Raw genomic sequence first — 16,082 nt, forward strand, 5'->3', positions numbered from 1 at the left:
TTTGGCAAAGTTCACAGGGATACGGCCCACCATAGCAGGAACGTAAGTCAGTAGGAACCCGAGACAGCTGATCGCCTGTATCCACGGCCAGGAAGCAGAGCCTACAGCCGGGTCTTATGGAGGTATTCCTCGATTAAGAGTCCTTCCTTCCAGGTAAGTTTAGTTTATGTGTCAGTTTGAAGTGAGACCAGCCAGCACCAACAGTCAGCTGGGTTCCACCTCAAAGTTTTCACAATCGCCTAAAACTTGCACCAGTTGGGGATAAAATATTCAACACAAGAGACTATCGAGGACATTTCTGTTTTGTTCGTACTTTGACTTGAACCCAGGGCTTCACACATGCTAGGCAGATGTTTTCACTGAGGGTCATCTCAGGCCTTTGTGGGACATATTAAAATTATAAGATAGGGCATGTCAGAATTTCCTCTCTTCTGAGGAAGGATGGACCATATTCCACTGTATGGATAACTGAACTGTTTATTCATGGGAGCTTATGCCTGTGAGAAGTCAAGGCAGAGCTTGGTCTGCTTTACAGATGATGCAAATCTCTGTTTCCAAACGCCCTCCTTGCTGGGTGGTGGTGGCATACAACTTTAGTCTCAGCACAAATCTGAGTTTGAGGCCAGCCTGGTATACAGAGTGAGTTCCAGGACAGCCAGGCTACACAGAAATCTTAGTTCAAAGGCCTAAACAAACCACATCAAAACAACAACAACAACAACACACTTTCCTCCAAAGGGAAAAAAAAAAAAGAAAGAAAAAGGAAAAAGTGAGTGAAATGGAAGGGGGCTGGGGACAAGAGGCAGGGAGAAAGGAGACAGGAAGGAGACAGCAGAAAGTCACAGATGCCTGAGGCCTGGCTGTAGTCACCCTTCTGACAGGACAGATCTCCCAGTGTAGCTCAGCTGCGCTAGAACTCACTGTGTCACCAGCTGGGCCTCACCTATGCTCCTCCTCCTCCATTCCACTCTTTTGTTGTTGTTGTTTGGTTTGGTTGCTTGCTTGGTTGGTTTTTCTGAGACAGGGTTTTCTCTGTGTAGCCCTGGCTGTCCTGGAACTCACTCTGTAGACCAGGCTGGCCTCCAACTCAGGGATCTCCCTGCCTCTGCCTCCAGAGTGCTGGGAATAAAGGCATATACTACTACTGCCTGGCTCAAGATTTATTTATTTTGGATATGGGTGTTTTGTCTGCATCTTAATCTGCACACCAGAACAAGGCATCAGATCCTATAGGACCATAGGCAGGACACAAACATACACTCGTTCACACACATATACAGACACACTAAAAGAAGAAAGAAATGTATTAGCATTTAAAAGACAAATTGGAAGTTTCCTTGTGGCTGCTGGTAATTGAATTCAGGACTTTTGGAAGAGCAGTCAGTGCTTTTAACCACTGAGCCATCTCTCCAGCCCTGTCTGTGGTTTTGGTGAGTCATGGTTTCAGGTTGTGTTAGCTCAGGGTTACATAACCTATTTAAGTGAGTCTCCCAGGCCCTACCCACCAGGCTTCATACTGGGTACTTCACCTGGGTGACAGAGGCTGTGGTTCAGTGACCTAGCATGCAGGAAGCTAAGGGTTTGATTCTCAGAACTGAATAAACTAGGGCTGGTGGTGTGTATCTATAATCTCAGCACTTAAGAGTTCGGAAGTTGACGGCCATTTCTGGCTAATTATTCAGTGCCATTCTGGGCTATACAAGACTCCATCTCAAACCAACAAACAAAAAATGGGTGCGGGCAAAAGGCCCAGTGGATGAAGATGCTTGCCACCACCCCAAGCCTAGTGGCCTAATTTGGATTCCCAGATGGTGAGGTCCAGCAGAAGGAAAACGTGGACTCCCCTAAACTATCCCCTGATCTTCACTATGCTGAACGGTCTTTTTCCTCCCCAAAGCAGATGAGGCTATGGGAAGAAAGGACAGAGAATTTACATGGAAAGGCAGAAGAGACCAGAGAGAGAATAAGGGTAGACGGTATTGCTGGCAGGTTCCATGACACCTGGCTCACATTCCAGGGTCTGCTTACCATGGGCGTGGGAATCCATAAGTTTCCATCTGGTAGTGGTATGACTGGACAGTGTAATCCCAGCCTGCAGGAGGCTGAGACAGGGTCATGAGTTTGAGTTCAGCCTAAAGATAGTGAGAAGCTTTTCTCTAAATTCAACCAGGAACAAACCCCTGTACTGGTTGATAGATCATTCTAGCTATGGCCAGCCAATAAGTGGGTAGTAGCATAATGGGACGGTCATAAGGTAACCTCAGTGAGGCATGGTGGCTCATACCTGTCATCCTAGCACTTCAGAATTTGAGCAAGAGGATCAGGAGGTCAAGGCCATCCTCAGCTCCAGCTCGAGCCAGGCATGGTGGCACACGCCTTTAATCCCAGCACTCCGGAGGCAGAGGCAGGCATATTTCTGAGTTCGAGGCCAGCCTGGTCTACAAAGTGAGTTCCAGGACAGCCAGGGCTATACAGAGAAACCCTGTCTTGAAAAAAAAAAAAAAAAAAAAAAGGAATTCCAGCTGGACCTGGGCTACTTCAGACACTATCTTCAAAGTTAATATGGTTCAGCAGATAAAGGCACTTGCTGCCAACCCTGACAACTTGGGACTCACAGGGTAGGGGAAACTGGCTTCTGCAAATTTCTCCGAGCTCAATATGAGCATCATGGCCCTCTCATACATGCATGTGTGCATGTACACGCGTGCACACATGCACATATAAATGTAATAAAAAGTATTTTTAAAAATTTTCAGGGCTGGAGAGATGGCTCAGTGCTTAAGAGCACTAACTGCTCTTCCAAAGGTCCTGAGTTCAAAACACAGCAACCATAAGGTGGCTCACAACCATTCCTAATGAGATCTGACTTCCTCTTCCGGTGTGTCTGAAGACAGCTACAGTGTACTTACATATAATAATAAGTAAATCTTTGGACCGGAGCGAGTGGAGGTCCTGAGTTCAATTCCCATAATGGCTCACAACCATCTGAGTACACCTACACTGTACTCATACACATAAATCTTTTAAAAAATTTTTCAAGGTGAGCCAGGCAGTAGAGGTGCATGCCTCTAATCCCAGCAGTTGGGAGCAGATGAAGGCTGATGATCTCTGAGATTGAGGCTAGGTCTACATGGACAGCTCTAGGACAGCCAGGACTGCATAATGAGATCCTGTCTCTAAAACCCCCAGGCAATGTGGTGACGAATGCCTTTAGTTCCAGTACTTGGGAGGCAGAGGCAGGTGGAGCTCTGAGTTCCAGGCCAGCCTGGTTTTCAGAGTGAGGCCAGACTTGTCTAATGAGCGAGTTCCAGGACAGCCAGGGCTATGCAAAGAAACCCTGCCTTGAAAAAATACAAACAACAACTTCCCACCCAAAACAGGCAATAACAAAAAACCAAACAAAACCCCAAAACTCGCTGCTCTTGCAAAGAACCAGGGTTCAATTCCCAGCGACCACATCAGGTGACCGACAGTTATTGTCTATAATTCCAGCTGCAGTAGGAACTGCAGTTTTCTTGCCTATGTGGGCACCTGCATTCATGTGCACATACCTATGCACACACATAGTCAAACTCACAAATATCTGCCTGCCTCTCAAGTGCTGGGAGAGTAACAGTGTATGCTGTTAATAGAAAAAAAAAAACTGAAAAAACAAAAACAAAAACAATTTACCTTGGAAGTGGTGGCACATGTCTTTGATCCCAGCAAGGGAGGCAGAGCCAGGTGAATCTCTGTGAGTTCCAGGACAGTGGGGTCTACAGGACAGTGAGGCTACACAGAAAAACCCTTTCTCAATAAGTAGATAAATAGAACCAAAAAATTAAAAATTTGAGTGAAGAAGGAAACTTTTATTACTTTTCTGTAGCTGTGATAGACCAAAAGCAACTTGGGGAGGAAAGATTTTATTTCAGCTTATACTTCCATCATTGAATGAAGTCAGTTCAGGAACCTAGAAGCAGAAACCATGGAGAAATGCTGCTTACTGCTTTGCTCACTGGCTCATTCTCAGCTAGCTTCCTTACACAGCTGAGGCCCATCTGCATAGGGATTGTGCCACCCACAGTGGGTGGTCCACATCGATCATTAGTCAAGGCAGTCATTTATATACATGACCACAGTAGAGTCTAATAGAGGCAGTTTGTCAACTGAGATTCCCTTTTCCATGGTGACTCAAGCTTGTTTCAAGTTGACAAAACTAACCAGGACAATGAAGAGGTCCAGACCCCATTTGTCTACTTCCTTAACAATAAGGTTTAAGCCTGGCTGTGGTGGTGCACACCTTTAGTTCCAGCACTTAGAAGGCAGAGGTAGGTGGATTTCTGAGTTCAAGGCCAGCCTGGTCTACAAAGTGAGTTCCAGGACTGCCAGGGCTATACAGAGAAACCCTGTCTCAAAAAACAAACAAATAAACAATAAGGTTTAGAAAGCTGTCAGCTGGCTTGGTCCTGAGGGTTCCTAGTAAAAGTTACTGCTTCTGTTTTACAGATGGAGAACACAAGACAATGTTGGATCCAGCATTCTTGTGTGTTAACACTGAAGTCTGGCTTATACCTGGTCCAGCTTTTGTATATATTTGGACTCTTGTTCATGATTTTCCTGGTATGTACCTATCTAGAATGGAAAAGACCCAATTTGTTGATGCAGGTTGAGTGTTTGGCAGAGTTGCCCACTCAATAGACAGGCAGCCTGGTCTCTGTTTATCACCACCCCCCCACCACCCATTTTTCTCTCTTTTCTTTTTCTCTTTCTTTCTTTCTTCCTTTTTTTTTTTTTTGTTTTTGTTGTTTTGTTTTTCGAGACAGGGTTTCTCTGTGTAGCCCTGGCTGTCCTGAAACTCACTCTGTAGACCAGGCTGGCCTCGAACTGAGAAATCTGCCTGTCTCTGCCTTCCAAGTGCTGGGATTAAAAGCATGCGCCACCACTGCCTGGCACTTTCCCCTTTTCTTACCATGTGAAGCAGTCTCATATAGCCAGATGGCCTCAAATTCACTCTGAAACCCAGGGTTTCATGCATGCCAGTCACCCACTACAAGCAAGAATTATACTCTCACCCTCCTAGCCCATAGATGATACGTAAAAAGAAATCTAGCCAGGTGGTGATGGTGCACACCTTTAGTCCCAGCAGTCAGAAGGCAACAGCAAGCAAATCTCCAAATTTGAGGCCAGCCTACTGAAGGGTTACACATAGAAACCCTGTCTTGAAAAACAAAAACAGCTGTGCAGTGGTGGTGCACGCCTTTAATCCCAGCACTTGGGAGGCAGAGGCAGGTGGATTTCCCAATTCGAGGCCAGGTTGGTCTACAGAGTGAGTTTCAGGACAGCCGTGGCTACACAGAGAAACCTTGTAAAAAAAATGTAAAAATATATAAAAAAAATTAAAAATCTATTATGGCTGGTAGTGGTAGCACATGCCTTTAATTACGGCACTCTGGAGACATTAAAAAAAAAGAGAGAGAGAAAATTCTAAGTATTCCTAGTACTCAGGAGAGGCTCCTGAGTTGGAAGCAGTTCTGGCTGCATAGGTAGCCCCCAAGAGGTGTTGGGAACGGAATGGAGGTCCTCTGCAAGGGCAAGTGCTCTTAACTGGTGAGCCACCTATCCAGTCACCAAAACAGTTTTTTTGGAAAATCTCATTACGTAACCTTGGCTGGCCTGGAACTCACTATGTGGATAAAGTTAGCCACAAAGATCAGCTTGGTGAGATTAAGGACAAATGCCACTAAACTCGGGCTGAAAATAAACCTGAAAACCAGAACTGAGCTGGGGGGGAGGGGTGCAGGGAAGCAGAGGCAGGTAGATGTCAGTTCGAGGTCACCCTGGTCTCAGGATCCAGTTCCAGGTCAGCCAGAGTTACACAAAGAAACTCTGTCATCGAAAAACAAAAACAAAACAAAACAACCAAGCGAAAATACCATGAGTTTGCCAGTCTTGGTATCTTGGGTCTGTAACCCTAGCGTTTAAGAGGCAGTAGCAGGCCAGTGATTTAATGGCCTGAAACATTCTTTGTTCTTCTTTGTGGCAGAAAACGCCCCTTTTTGTTTGTTTACTTAGAGAAGGTCTCACTTTGTATCCACGGCTGCCCTGGAACCTCGCTATGTAGAAGACCAAGCTGGATTGGTACATGCATGCAGCACTCAGGAAGGAAGATGTTTGAGTTCGAGGCCAGCTTAGTCTAGAGCAAGTGCCAGGACAGCCAGGGCTACACAAAGAAAACCCGTCTTAAAAAACTAGACACCCAACAAAAACAAGTAACACCTTGGCAACAAACTAAAGAGATCCACCTGCCTCTGCCTCCCGAACACTGCCAAATATTTTAAAAACTCAACCAGAGGCATGAATTACAGATTTGGACAGAGTTCTACGCTCCAAGGCTAATGGCTTTCTTGGAAATCATAAGTTAAATTGTGACCATGGCTGTTTCTACCTCACACTCTGCATTTTACTTATTCATCCGGCTGCTTCCCCAGAGACTGTACCAGAGGGCAGCGAGTAGCCGATAGCAGCTCAATAAATATTTGTAAAGCTAATTACTGGGCCTCAGCAGGTTCTGCAAGAAATGTGGCCAGGGCAGAGCCTTGCAGAGCAGGCAGGGCCCCGCCAGAACCAGGATCAAAGCGTTTCCCGGGCCTGCCCTTAGCACCGCGTGGGTTCTGCCGGTCCTGGGATAGCCTGGCCATCTCTGCTTCTCTTTCCTCCCTGGGTGCTCCAACTGCTCCGAGCCTGAGGACTTTCATTTCATCGTCACTACCTCCCATCTGGACCACCCACCCCCTCCCCCAACCTTTAAGCGTCGCCGCAGTGCCACCCCCACTGCGCATGCCTCCCGGCTAGGGGCCCAGTTTCGTGCCTGGGAGGTAGGTGTGCGCTTGCGCAGAGCCGCCCCGAGCCCCCCCCCAGGGGCGGTGCACCAGGATCTTGTGCAGCCTCAGTGCCCGCCCACCTCCTCGCGCCCTCAAAGGACTGGTACGCGTGCGCACAGCGAATGGCTGAGCATGCGCGCAGAGAGCGGAAGGGTGGGCTGGCGCGCGCACGAGGCCCGCCGGGCAGCGGAAGCAGGGCAAGTGGAGCGGGTAGGCAGGGAGGCGGGGGCGCGCGGCGGGCGCGTGCGGTGGGGGGGGCGGCCTGGCGAAGCCCAGCGGGCGCGCGCGCGAGGCTTTCTACTCGCTTGGCAGCGGCGGCGACGGCTTCTTTGTTTCCTGAGGAGAAGCGAGACGCCCACTCTGTCCCCGACCCCTCGTGGAGGGTTGGGGGCGGCGCCAGGAAGGTTACGGCGCCGGTACCTCCAGGTAAGGAATGGAGGCTCCCGGGCGGAACCAGGCTCCCGGGGCTTGGGCAAGACGGTTTGAATGAAGCCGAGGCGCCGGGAGGGGGAGGGGGCAGCTGGGCGACCAAAGCGGGGTCGCGGTACGGCGGCGCCTGAGGGTCAAGAAGCCCTGCGCGCGCGTCTCAGGCCGCAGTGCAGCGAGACCGCGGCGGCTTCCTGACTGTGGCCGGCGAGGCGGGTGGCTCTGGGCCGCGTGAAGGCCGCGCGCGCGTTCTCGTGGGGTCTTGGACAAAGCTCCTTTCCTTTGGCGTTCCAGAGATCCAGATCCCCCACTTTAATTTCTGTGGACCCCAACTTTGAACAGTGGCTAGGTGTCATGGGCTTTTCTGGCCTCGTTTGTAACGGGTGGGATCCCATTGCCCTGTGGTCGGGCGTCGGGAGCAACATTTTTACCTCAGTTATTGATGCCCAGTGTAGCTTGGACACAGTCATGAGCCCTCTTCGGTCTCCGGACCTTACTTTTTTCGTGTTTATTATTATTATTTTTTTTTTGATAAATTTCATTATTGCAGATTTTGAAGGAAAAGTAAAGAATTTCTTCCATGGCTTCAAAATGTTTACCTAAAAAGTGAAAGATGCCTGGGGACGTTTGCTTTTGGCGGCATTGTTTTTCTTTTGAGTCCCTTGGCCCTTCCCAGTTTTTAAGATAGGGTTTTTTATTTTAAAACACCGAAGTCAAGTGGTATGTGCGGGTCCGAAGGCATCTGCTTGATCCCTTTTACCTCCAGTGACTCCTCAGGAACTAGAAACAAGTTTTTTGTTTGAATTGACAGACAGCCTTTTAGTTTGATGCCCAGCGCCGGCTGCTGTCAGCTTGCTGTGTGGCCTTAGGCGAAATCGCTAATCTCGCCAAACCTCTTGGTTTCCTCCTTTGTACAAGGGAGTTACTTTCGCTGTTAGGATTGGGAAGAACTAGGCAAATAGTTCCTACATCATCATCATTCTGATTTTGAAGACAGAATCTTATAACCAAGACTGACCTCCAGCTCCTCATGTAGACCAGGCTGGCCTCATCCTCACTTTGCTGCCTCCACCTCCCAAGTGCTGGGATAATGTTCAGCCATCACTGTTCTTGACTGGTCCAGCAAATAGTTGAATCCTTTACTTTGTGTTGCATGTCTGGTAGGGGAATGAGCAGTAAATATGGGGACATTTCTCCTTGGCCTGCATGTGTATTAATTCATTAAGAAGTTTTGGGTGTGTTTTGACTCTCCCGGCCCCCTTCTGTTCTCACTGTATAGTCCTGGCTGTCCTGGAACTCTGTTACCAGCTGCCCTCAAATTCACACAGATTGGCCGCCTCTGCCCTCTTGAGTACTGGGATTAAACTCTTGCATTAGCCAAGCCCTTAGGGTCACTTGTGTTTTATTTTTATTTATTTTTTATTTTTTTAAGATTTATTTATTATTATATCTAAGTACACTGTAGCTGTCTTCAGACCCATTTCGGATAGTTGTGAGCCACCATGTGGTTGCTGGGATTTGAACTCAGGACCTTCTAAAGAGCAGTCAGTGCTCTTAACCACTGAGCCATCTCTCCAGCCCTTGTTTTTTTTTTTTTTTTTTTTTAATTAATTCGGTTTTGTTTGTTTTTTTGTTTTTCGAGACAGGGTTTCTCTGTATAGCCCTAGCTGTCCTGGAACTCACTCTGTAGACCAGGCTGGCCCCCAACTCAGAAATTTGCCTGCCTCTGCCTCCCGAGTGCTGGGATTAAAGGCGTGCGCCACCATGCCCTGTTTATTTGTTTGGTTTTTTGAGACAAGGTCTCTCTGTGCAGCCCTGGCTGTCCTAGAACTTGCTTTATAGACCAGGCTGACTTCTAGCTGAACTCAGATCTGCCTGCCTCTGCCTGGGATTCACACTGTGAGCCACCAGTGCCAAGCTGTTTAAAGCATTGCAATTCCTTATTTATTTGTGTGTGGAGGTCAGAGAGACTTGCCGGGGTCGTTTCTCCCCTCCTTCATGTGGGTTCCCGGGATTGAACTCAGGTAGTCCGTTTTCAGTGTAAGTTACCTGTTGAGTCATTTCTCCTGTTCTTAAGTCTATTAAGTGTGTTGAATTTTTGTGGTGTTGATCAAAGTTGATCCTGTACATGCTAGGGAAGTAAGTGTCCTACCACCAAGCAGTGTTTTGATTTTGCTATTTTTTACAAATGTGGGGTTTGTTGTTGTTGTTGTTTGTTGTTTTGGGTGTTGTTAAGCTTGGAATCCATGGCACTGTGCATGGTAGACATATATTGTATGTATGTATGTATGTATGTATGTATCTCTCTAACCCTTTGGCCTGCCGTTTATGCCTCACACCCTATCTTGTGAATGGACAGAGTGGTTGCCCAAGGGAGCAGTGGTGGGCATGTCTAGAAGGCTGCATGGAGGAGGAATCTTCATTCAAAATTAGGGAAGACGTGTCTCCCCTGGCCCCATAGCTGGGAGTGGAGCGGTGTCATCAGAGCTGCTGCTCTGTCTGTCTCCAGCAGGCGATAGTGGGACAGGAGAGGGGTCCTTGGGAGGGATGAACTTGGGGATTGGTACAAGATCCAAAGCGATAAATATTTGTTGCCGCTGCTTGGCTTTGAACTTTCCAGGCCATTGCTCTTCTAGCCCCAGATATCACTGCTTTGAAAGTGATGAAGTCACTGGTGAAGTCTGGGGTCCTGGTTTGGTGGTTTGTTTGTGAGTGGATGTGAAAAGTGATCGTTCTTTTTTTGAACTTAAAAATTGTATTTTTAGCCGGGCGTGGTGGCGCACGCCTTTAATCCCAGCACTCGGGAGGCAGAGGCAGGTGGATTTCTGAGTTCGAGGCCAGCCTAGTCTACAAAGTGAGTGCCAGGACAGCTAGGGCTACACAGAGAAACCCTGTCTCGAAAAACCAAAAAAAAAAAAAAAAAAAAAAAAATTGTATTTTTTTTTAAGATTTGTTTATTTTATTTATTTTATGTGAGTACCCTGTAGCTGTCTTCAGACACACCAGAAGAGGACATTGGATCTCATTACAGATGGTTGTGAGTCACCATGTGGTTGCTGGAATTTGAACTCAGGACCTCTGGAAGAGCAGTCAGTGCTCTTAACCGCTGAGCCATCTCTCAAGCCCCTTGTATTTGTTTAATTGTGTGTGATATATGGAGGTCAGAGGACAACTTTTAGGAGTGGGTTTTATACCACGTGAGTCCTGGGGATTGAATTGCAGGTCATATTATTGGCAGCAAATCTTTTACCTGCTGATCCTTCTTGCTGTCGAGGGTGCGAGTTCTTCAGGGTTCTCTAGTTCTTATGCAGCCCCTGAGTCCTGGCACTCACCTGTGAAACCGGTACCACTGGGATGTCACTGTCCCTGGTGATAGGCTTGAATGAAGTGACATGCAAATCTGCTAACTGTAGCAAACACCATTTGTTTTTGTTTTTGTTTTTTTTTTGTTTTGTTTTGTTTTGTTTTGTTTTTTTGGTTTTTGTTTTTTTTCCGAGACAAGACTTCTCTGTATAGCCCAGTCTGCCTCCATCTTCCTGCTTCTGCCTCTAGAGTTCTGATTAAAGGTGTGAGCCACCACTGCCTGGCATGGGTATTATTTGTTTTGTTTTGTTTTTAAAAAAGATTTGTTTATTATTATGTGTAAGTACACTGTAGCTGTCTTCAGATACACCAGAAGAGGGCGTCAGATCTCATTATGGATGGTTCTGAGCCACCATGTGGTTGCTGGGATTTGAACTCAGGACCTTCGGAAGAGTAGTCAGTGCTCTTAACCGCTGAACCAAGACTTGCCAGCCCTTGGATATTATTTGTTAAAGTTAATATCTGGTTTCATTTCTTTCTTTCTTGGTGGTGGTGGGGTTTCGAGACATGGTTTCTCTGTATAGCCCTGGCTGTCCTGGAAATCACTTTGTAGACCTGCCTCTGCCTCCCAAGTGCTGGGACTAAAGGCATGCGCCACCACACTCGGCCTCTGGTTTCATTTCTGTTAATTCTTTTTTGTGGTGCTGGGAACAACCCAGAGTTTACATATGATAGGTATGGTTGTTTGAGAATATTTGAGAATAGCCCTCATAGGTTCATATATTTGAAAGCCTGGCAGAACTGGTTTTGGGAAAGGATTAAGATATGTGTCTTTGTTAGAGGAGGTGTTTCAGTGGGGGTGAGATTGAGAGTCAAAAGCCCATGTCAGGCCCAGTCTCTCTCTCTCTGCTGCCTTCTTGTATATCAAATGTAATTTCTCAACCTCTGCTACAGGACCATGCCTTCCTGTTGCCACGCGCTCCCCTCTGTGATGGTCATAGACTCAGCCTCGAAAACTATAAGCAGGAGCCCAAATAAAATCTTGGTTATGGTGTCTTCACAGCAGTAGGGAGTGCTTTGCCGTTAGGCTATACTTTGTTATTTTTTGTGGTAGATTATGGGTACTGGGAACTGAACTTGGGTCCTTTGCAAGAGCAGCAAGTGCTCTTAACCTCTGAACTTTCTTCTTGGATCTCATGTTGAACACTTTTAAAATATTTACTGTCCATTTGTAGTTCTAGAGAGAATTTTGTTTTCATTTTATTAGCTTGTTCGTTGATTGTCAGTCTTTTCTAGGGCATATTTAATTTTTGCAAGTTTATTTTGTGTGTGCACATGCAAAGGGAGAGGAGGATTCCACTGTGGGAACTAGATCCTTGCTCTGTCAAAGCAAGAAATTATTACAAGTGAGACATTTTGTAATACACCGCTTTTGCAGAAAGGAATGCCAGCATAGAAAATAGGCAAAAATGGTTGGCTTTTTTTTGTTTGTTTGTTTGATTTTTTTTTTAAAAAAATGGGTCTCATTATGTAGCAGGGCTGACTTGGAATTCAGACCAGGCTGGCCTCAAACTCAAGAGTTCCACCTGCCTCTGTCTCCTGAGTGCTCTACCACATCCAGGACTCAAGACTGCTGTGTTTTACATTGTGAATCTGTGTGTGTGTGTGTGTGTGTGTCTGTCTGTCTGTCTGTGTAAAATAGTCATGAGGTCAGTGGTCAACTTTAAGGAACTGGTTCTCCTTCAATCAAGTGATTTATAAGGTTCAAACTCAGATCATTGGGCTAAGTGGCAAGTGCCCTGACTTAATTAGGGGTCTTTTTTCTTTTTCTTTTTTTCTTTTTTTTTTTTTTTCTGCATTGAAAGCAAAAGGGAGCTGGGGGGAAAGGGGGTTTATTTGGCTTACACTTCCATGTTGCTGTTTATCAAAACTGGAACTCAAACAGGGCAGGTACCTGGATGGATGCAGGAGCTGATGCAGAGATCATGGACAGGCGCTGCTTACTGGCGTGCTCTCCATGCCTTTCTCAGTCTGCTTTCTTACAGAACCCAGGACCACCAGCCCAGGATGGCTCCACCCAGGATGGGTTGAACCACCCCATCAATCCATATTAAGATAATGCCTTATAGCCAGATCATATGGAATCATTTTCTCAATTGAGGTTCCCTTCTTTCAGAGAACTCTAGTTTATGTGTCAAGTTGACATAAGACCAGCCACACATGCCTTTAACCAGATGAGCCACCATGATTGCTCCTTTTTGTTTGTTTTGTTTTTTAATACAGTATTTCTCTGTGTAGGCCTGACAATCCTAGAACTTTGTAGACCAGGCTGGCTTTGAACTCGGAGATCCTTCTGCCTTTGTCTCCCAAGTGCTGGGATTGGAGGCTTGTACTGCTACCACCTTTCCCTAATTATTTTTTTGAGATAGGCTCTTGCATAGCCTAGGTTGGCCTGGAGCTTGCTATGTAGTTGAAGGTGATCTTTTACTGTTTGTTTTTTCCTTTTTGATAGGGTCTAACCACATATTCCAGACTGGCCTCAAACTCATGGCAATTCTCTTAAGGTCTGGCTTAAGGCATTGGTGTTTCATTTTTCTTTCTTCATGGTAAGATGTACCATAGCATCTCACTGAGTGGCTAGCAAGGGTTCTGTTCGTTCTCTCTCTCTTAGATTTACTTATTTATTTATTTATATGAGTACACTGTGGCTGTCTTCAGACACACACCAGAAGAGGGCATACAGATGGTTGTGAGCCACCTTGTGGTTGCTGGGAATTGAACTCAGGACCTCAGGCAGAGAAGTCAGTGCTCTTAACTGCTGAGCCATCTCTCCAGCCCCGTTCTGTGCTTTCATAAGCTGTAGTAGCATTGAAAAATACTTGAGAGTTCAGTGATTTTGATTTGTTTTATTTTGTTTTTAACCAAGAATTTGGAGCTGTGATCTAGCTTAGTGGTAGCCTAGTATGCACTAGGCCCTAGAGTCTATCTCCAGTCAACACAAGCACAGACATAGTCTATAGTAAACATGGGTCTGGAGGGATGGAGATGTTAAGAGCCCAGCTGGGTGGTCCTGCCTTTGATCCCAGCACTCAGGAGGCAGAGGCAGGTAGATCTCTTTGAGCTCCAGGCCAGCCTGGTCTACAGACTGAGTTCTGGAACATCCAGAACTATACAGAGAAACATTGTCTCAAATATTTAAGGGTCTGGAGAGATGGCTCATCAGTTAAGAGCACTGACTGCTCTTCCGAAGGTCCTGAGTTCAGTGGTGGCGTGTGCCACCACTGCCCAGTTAAAAGGTTTAAAAAAAGAGTATTGACAGCTCTTTCAGAGAACCCAGGTTCCATTCCTAGCAAGTATATGGTGGGTCACAGCAGTCTGTAACTCCATTCCTAGGAGATCCTAGGCCTTCTGGCCTCTGTGGGCACTGCACAGAGGCCAGAGTTACATGGAATTATACAGACATCCATGCAAGCAGAACACCCACACACATGAAATAATAGTTACAACAGTGGAAAAAAATGTGCGAATCTGTTTTTGTTAGTTTGTGTTTTGATCTTTAGACCAGGCTGGCCTTGGATGCACAGAGATCCACCTGCCTCTTCCTCCCCAGTGCTGGGATTAAAGGTGTGCACTATCCCTGCCTTGTATGAAAACTGTTCTTTGATTTTTACTGTTACTTAACAAAATGTCTCAGAGTTTAGTCGTTCGTCTCATAAACACAAACATAAATAAATAATTAAATGATTTTTTTTTTTTAAAGTGGGCTGGAGAAACGGCTCCGCTGGAAAGACTGTACTTTTCTTTCAGAGGATCAAAGTTTGGTTTCCAGCATCCACATTGGGTGTCACATAACTACCTAATTTCCACAACTCCAGCTCCAGGAGGATCTGATAGCTTTGATTTTCCTTTGTGCTCATGCGCATATACCCACGGCACAGACACACAGATACACATGATTAAAGATAATAACATTCAAAAATTGTGTGTCCCTGTGTGGGTATGTCCATGTGAGTGCAGGTACCTGTGGAGGCCAGAGAGGAAATGAGTTGATCCTCTGGCTGGATCTGGAGTTACAGGTAGTGTGAGCTGGCCTGTGTGTGTGCTAGGGTTGAACTCTTGTTCTTTGTAAGAGCAATAAATGCTGAGCCATCTTTTCAGACCCTAAAATAATAGAAAATAAAATGGATTGCTAATGTGGCTCAGTGGTGGAACATTTGCTTAGCATATTTAATCCTGGGTTCAGTCAGTCACACTACACACTGAATGTTTAAAAGCTCTGAATGAAAGTGACAGTATTATCTGGGATATGTCAAGGATCTGTCAGTCAAGACCAGGAGATTTTACTGATGTCATAATGTAGCAGAAGTGTTAAGCTCATTAAGGTAACTTGTGATTTTGGTGTTGGCTGTGTAACTGCAGCTGCTGCTATGAAGTTTTTTGTTTTTTTTTTTTTTGGTTTTTCGAGACAGGGTTTCTCTGTGTAGCCCTGGCTGTCCTGGAACTCACTTTGTAGACCAGGCTGGCCTCGAACTCAGAAATCCGCCTGCCTCTGCCTCCCGAGTGCTGGGATTAAAGGCGTGCGCCACCACGCCCGGCTGCTATGAAGTTTTCCATATGTGGAGTTGGGAGGCTTTGTCTGGGGGTTGGTTGACTTTCCTATAGCTGCTTGAAAGGAGGGGGCTCTTGTTGACTTTGTTTTCCACCAGGAAGGCACTACATGCAGAAATAAACAAGTGGATATTAGCAGACACAGACCAGCCCTGATCCCTCCCTGTCATTTGTACCCCAAGCTGGTTTCTAGAGCTTATGAGATGGACTCAGGCAGCCAAGGCTGGCTTCCAATTCATTATATGCCTGAGAATGACCCTGAACACCACCCTTCACCTCACCTCCCAAATGCTAGGATGACAGGAGTGGAATATACTGTTTGACTTTTTTTGAGGGGTAGGGTGGGGACTGTTTAGGTCTTATTATATAGTCTAGCTGGTCTGGAACTCAGTTGAAGCTCCTGTCAGCATTGATGTTTGGGTCCTTCTTTCTGCCTCACTCTCCTGTGTGCTAAGGTAGGGTATGTGTCACCATGGTCAGCTAACAGTTTGTCTTTTGTGTTCACCAGTCAGTGTGGTAAAATTGGTCAGGATGTAGCTTGGTTTGTAGAGTGCTTGTTGGCACTGGGTTCCATACAGCATAAACCAGCATGGTGGTGCATGCCTGTAACCCCAGCACTTAGGAGGTAGAGGCACAAGGATCGGAGCAGTGCAGGATTAAGCTGGGTGTGGTGGTGCAGGTTTTTTTTTTTTTTTTTGATTTATTTATTTATTATATGTAAGTACACTGTAGCTGTCTTCAGACACTCTAGAAGAGGGCGCCAGATCTCGTTACGGTTGCTGGGATTTGAACTCTGGACCTTTGGAAGAGCAGTCGGGTGCTCTTACCCACTGAGCCATCTCACCAGCCCGGTGGTGCAGGTTTTTAATCCCAGAACAAGAAGCA

At 46.3% G+C, this 16,082-nt stretch overlaps 1 protein-coding gene across 4 annotated transcripts in view; it reads left to right on the forward strand.

Annotated features, from left to right (window-relative positions):
- Positions 1–7,098: 7,098 nt before the first annotated feature.
- Positions 7,099–16,082, forward strand: part of Smarca4 (SWI/SNF related BAF chromatin remodeling complex subunit ATPase 4) — a 90,781-nt gene continuing 81,797 nt past the window's right edge. For all 4 annotated transcript variants that reach the window (XM_021172074.3, XM_085844466.1, XM_021172072.3 and 1 more), the window contains exon 1: positions 7,099–7,286. The gene's annotated coding sequence lies outside the window, so the exon portion shown is untranslated. The remainder of the gene's footprint in view (positions 7,287–16,082) is intronic.

This window comes from Mus caroli, unplaced genomic scaffold, assembly GCF_978045245.1.
Source record: "Mus caroli unplaced genomic scaffold, Mus_caroli_1 scaffold_11, whole genome shotgun sequence".
Classification (NCBI taxonomy): Eukaryota; Metazoa; Chordata; class Mammalia; order Rodentia; family Muridae; genus Mus; species Mus caroli.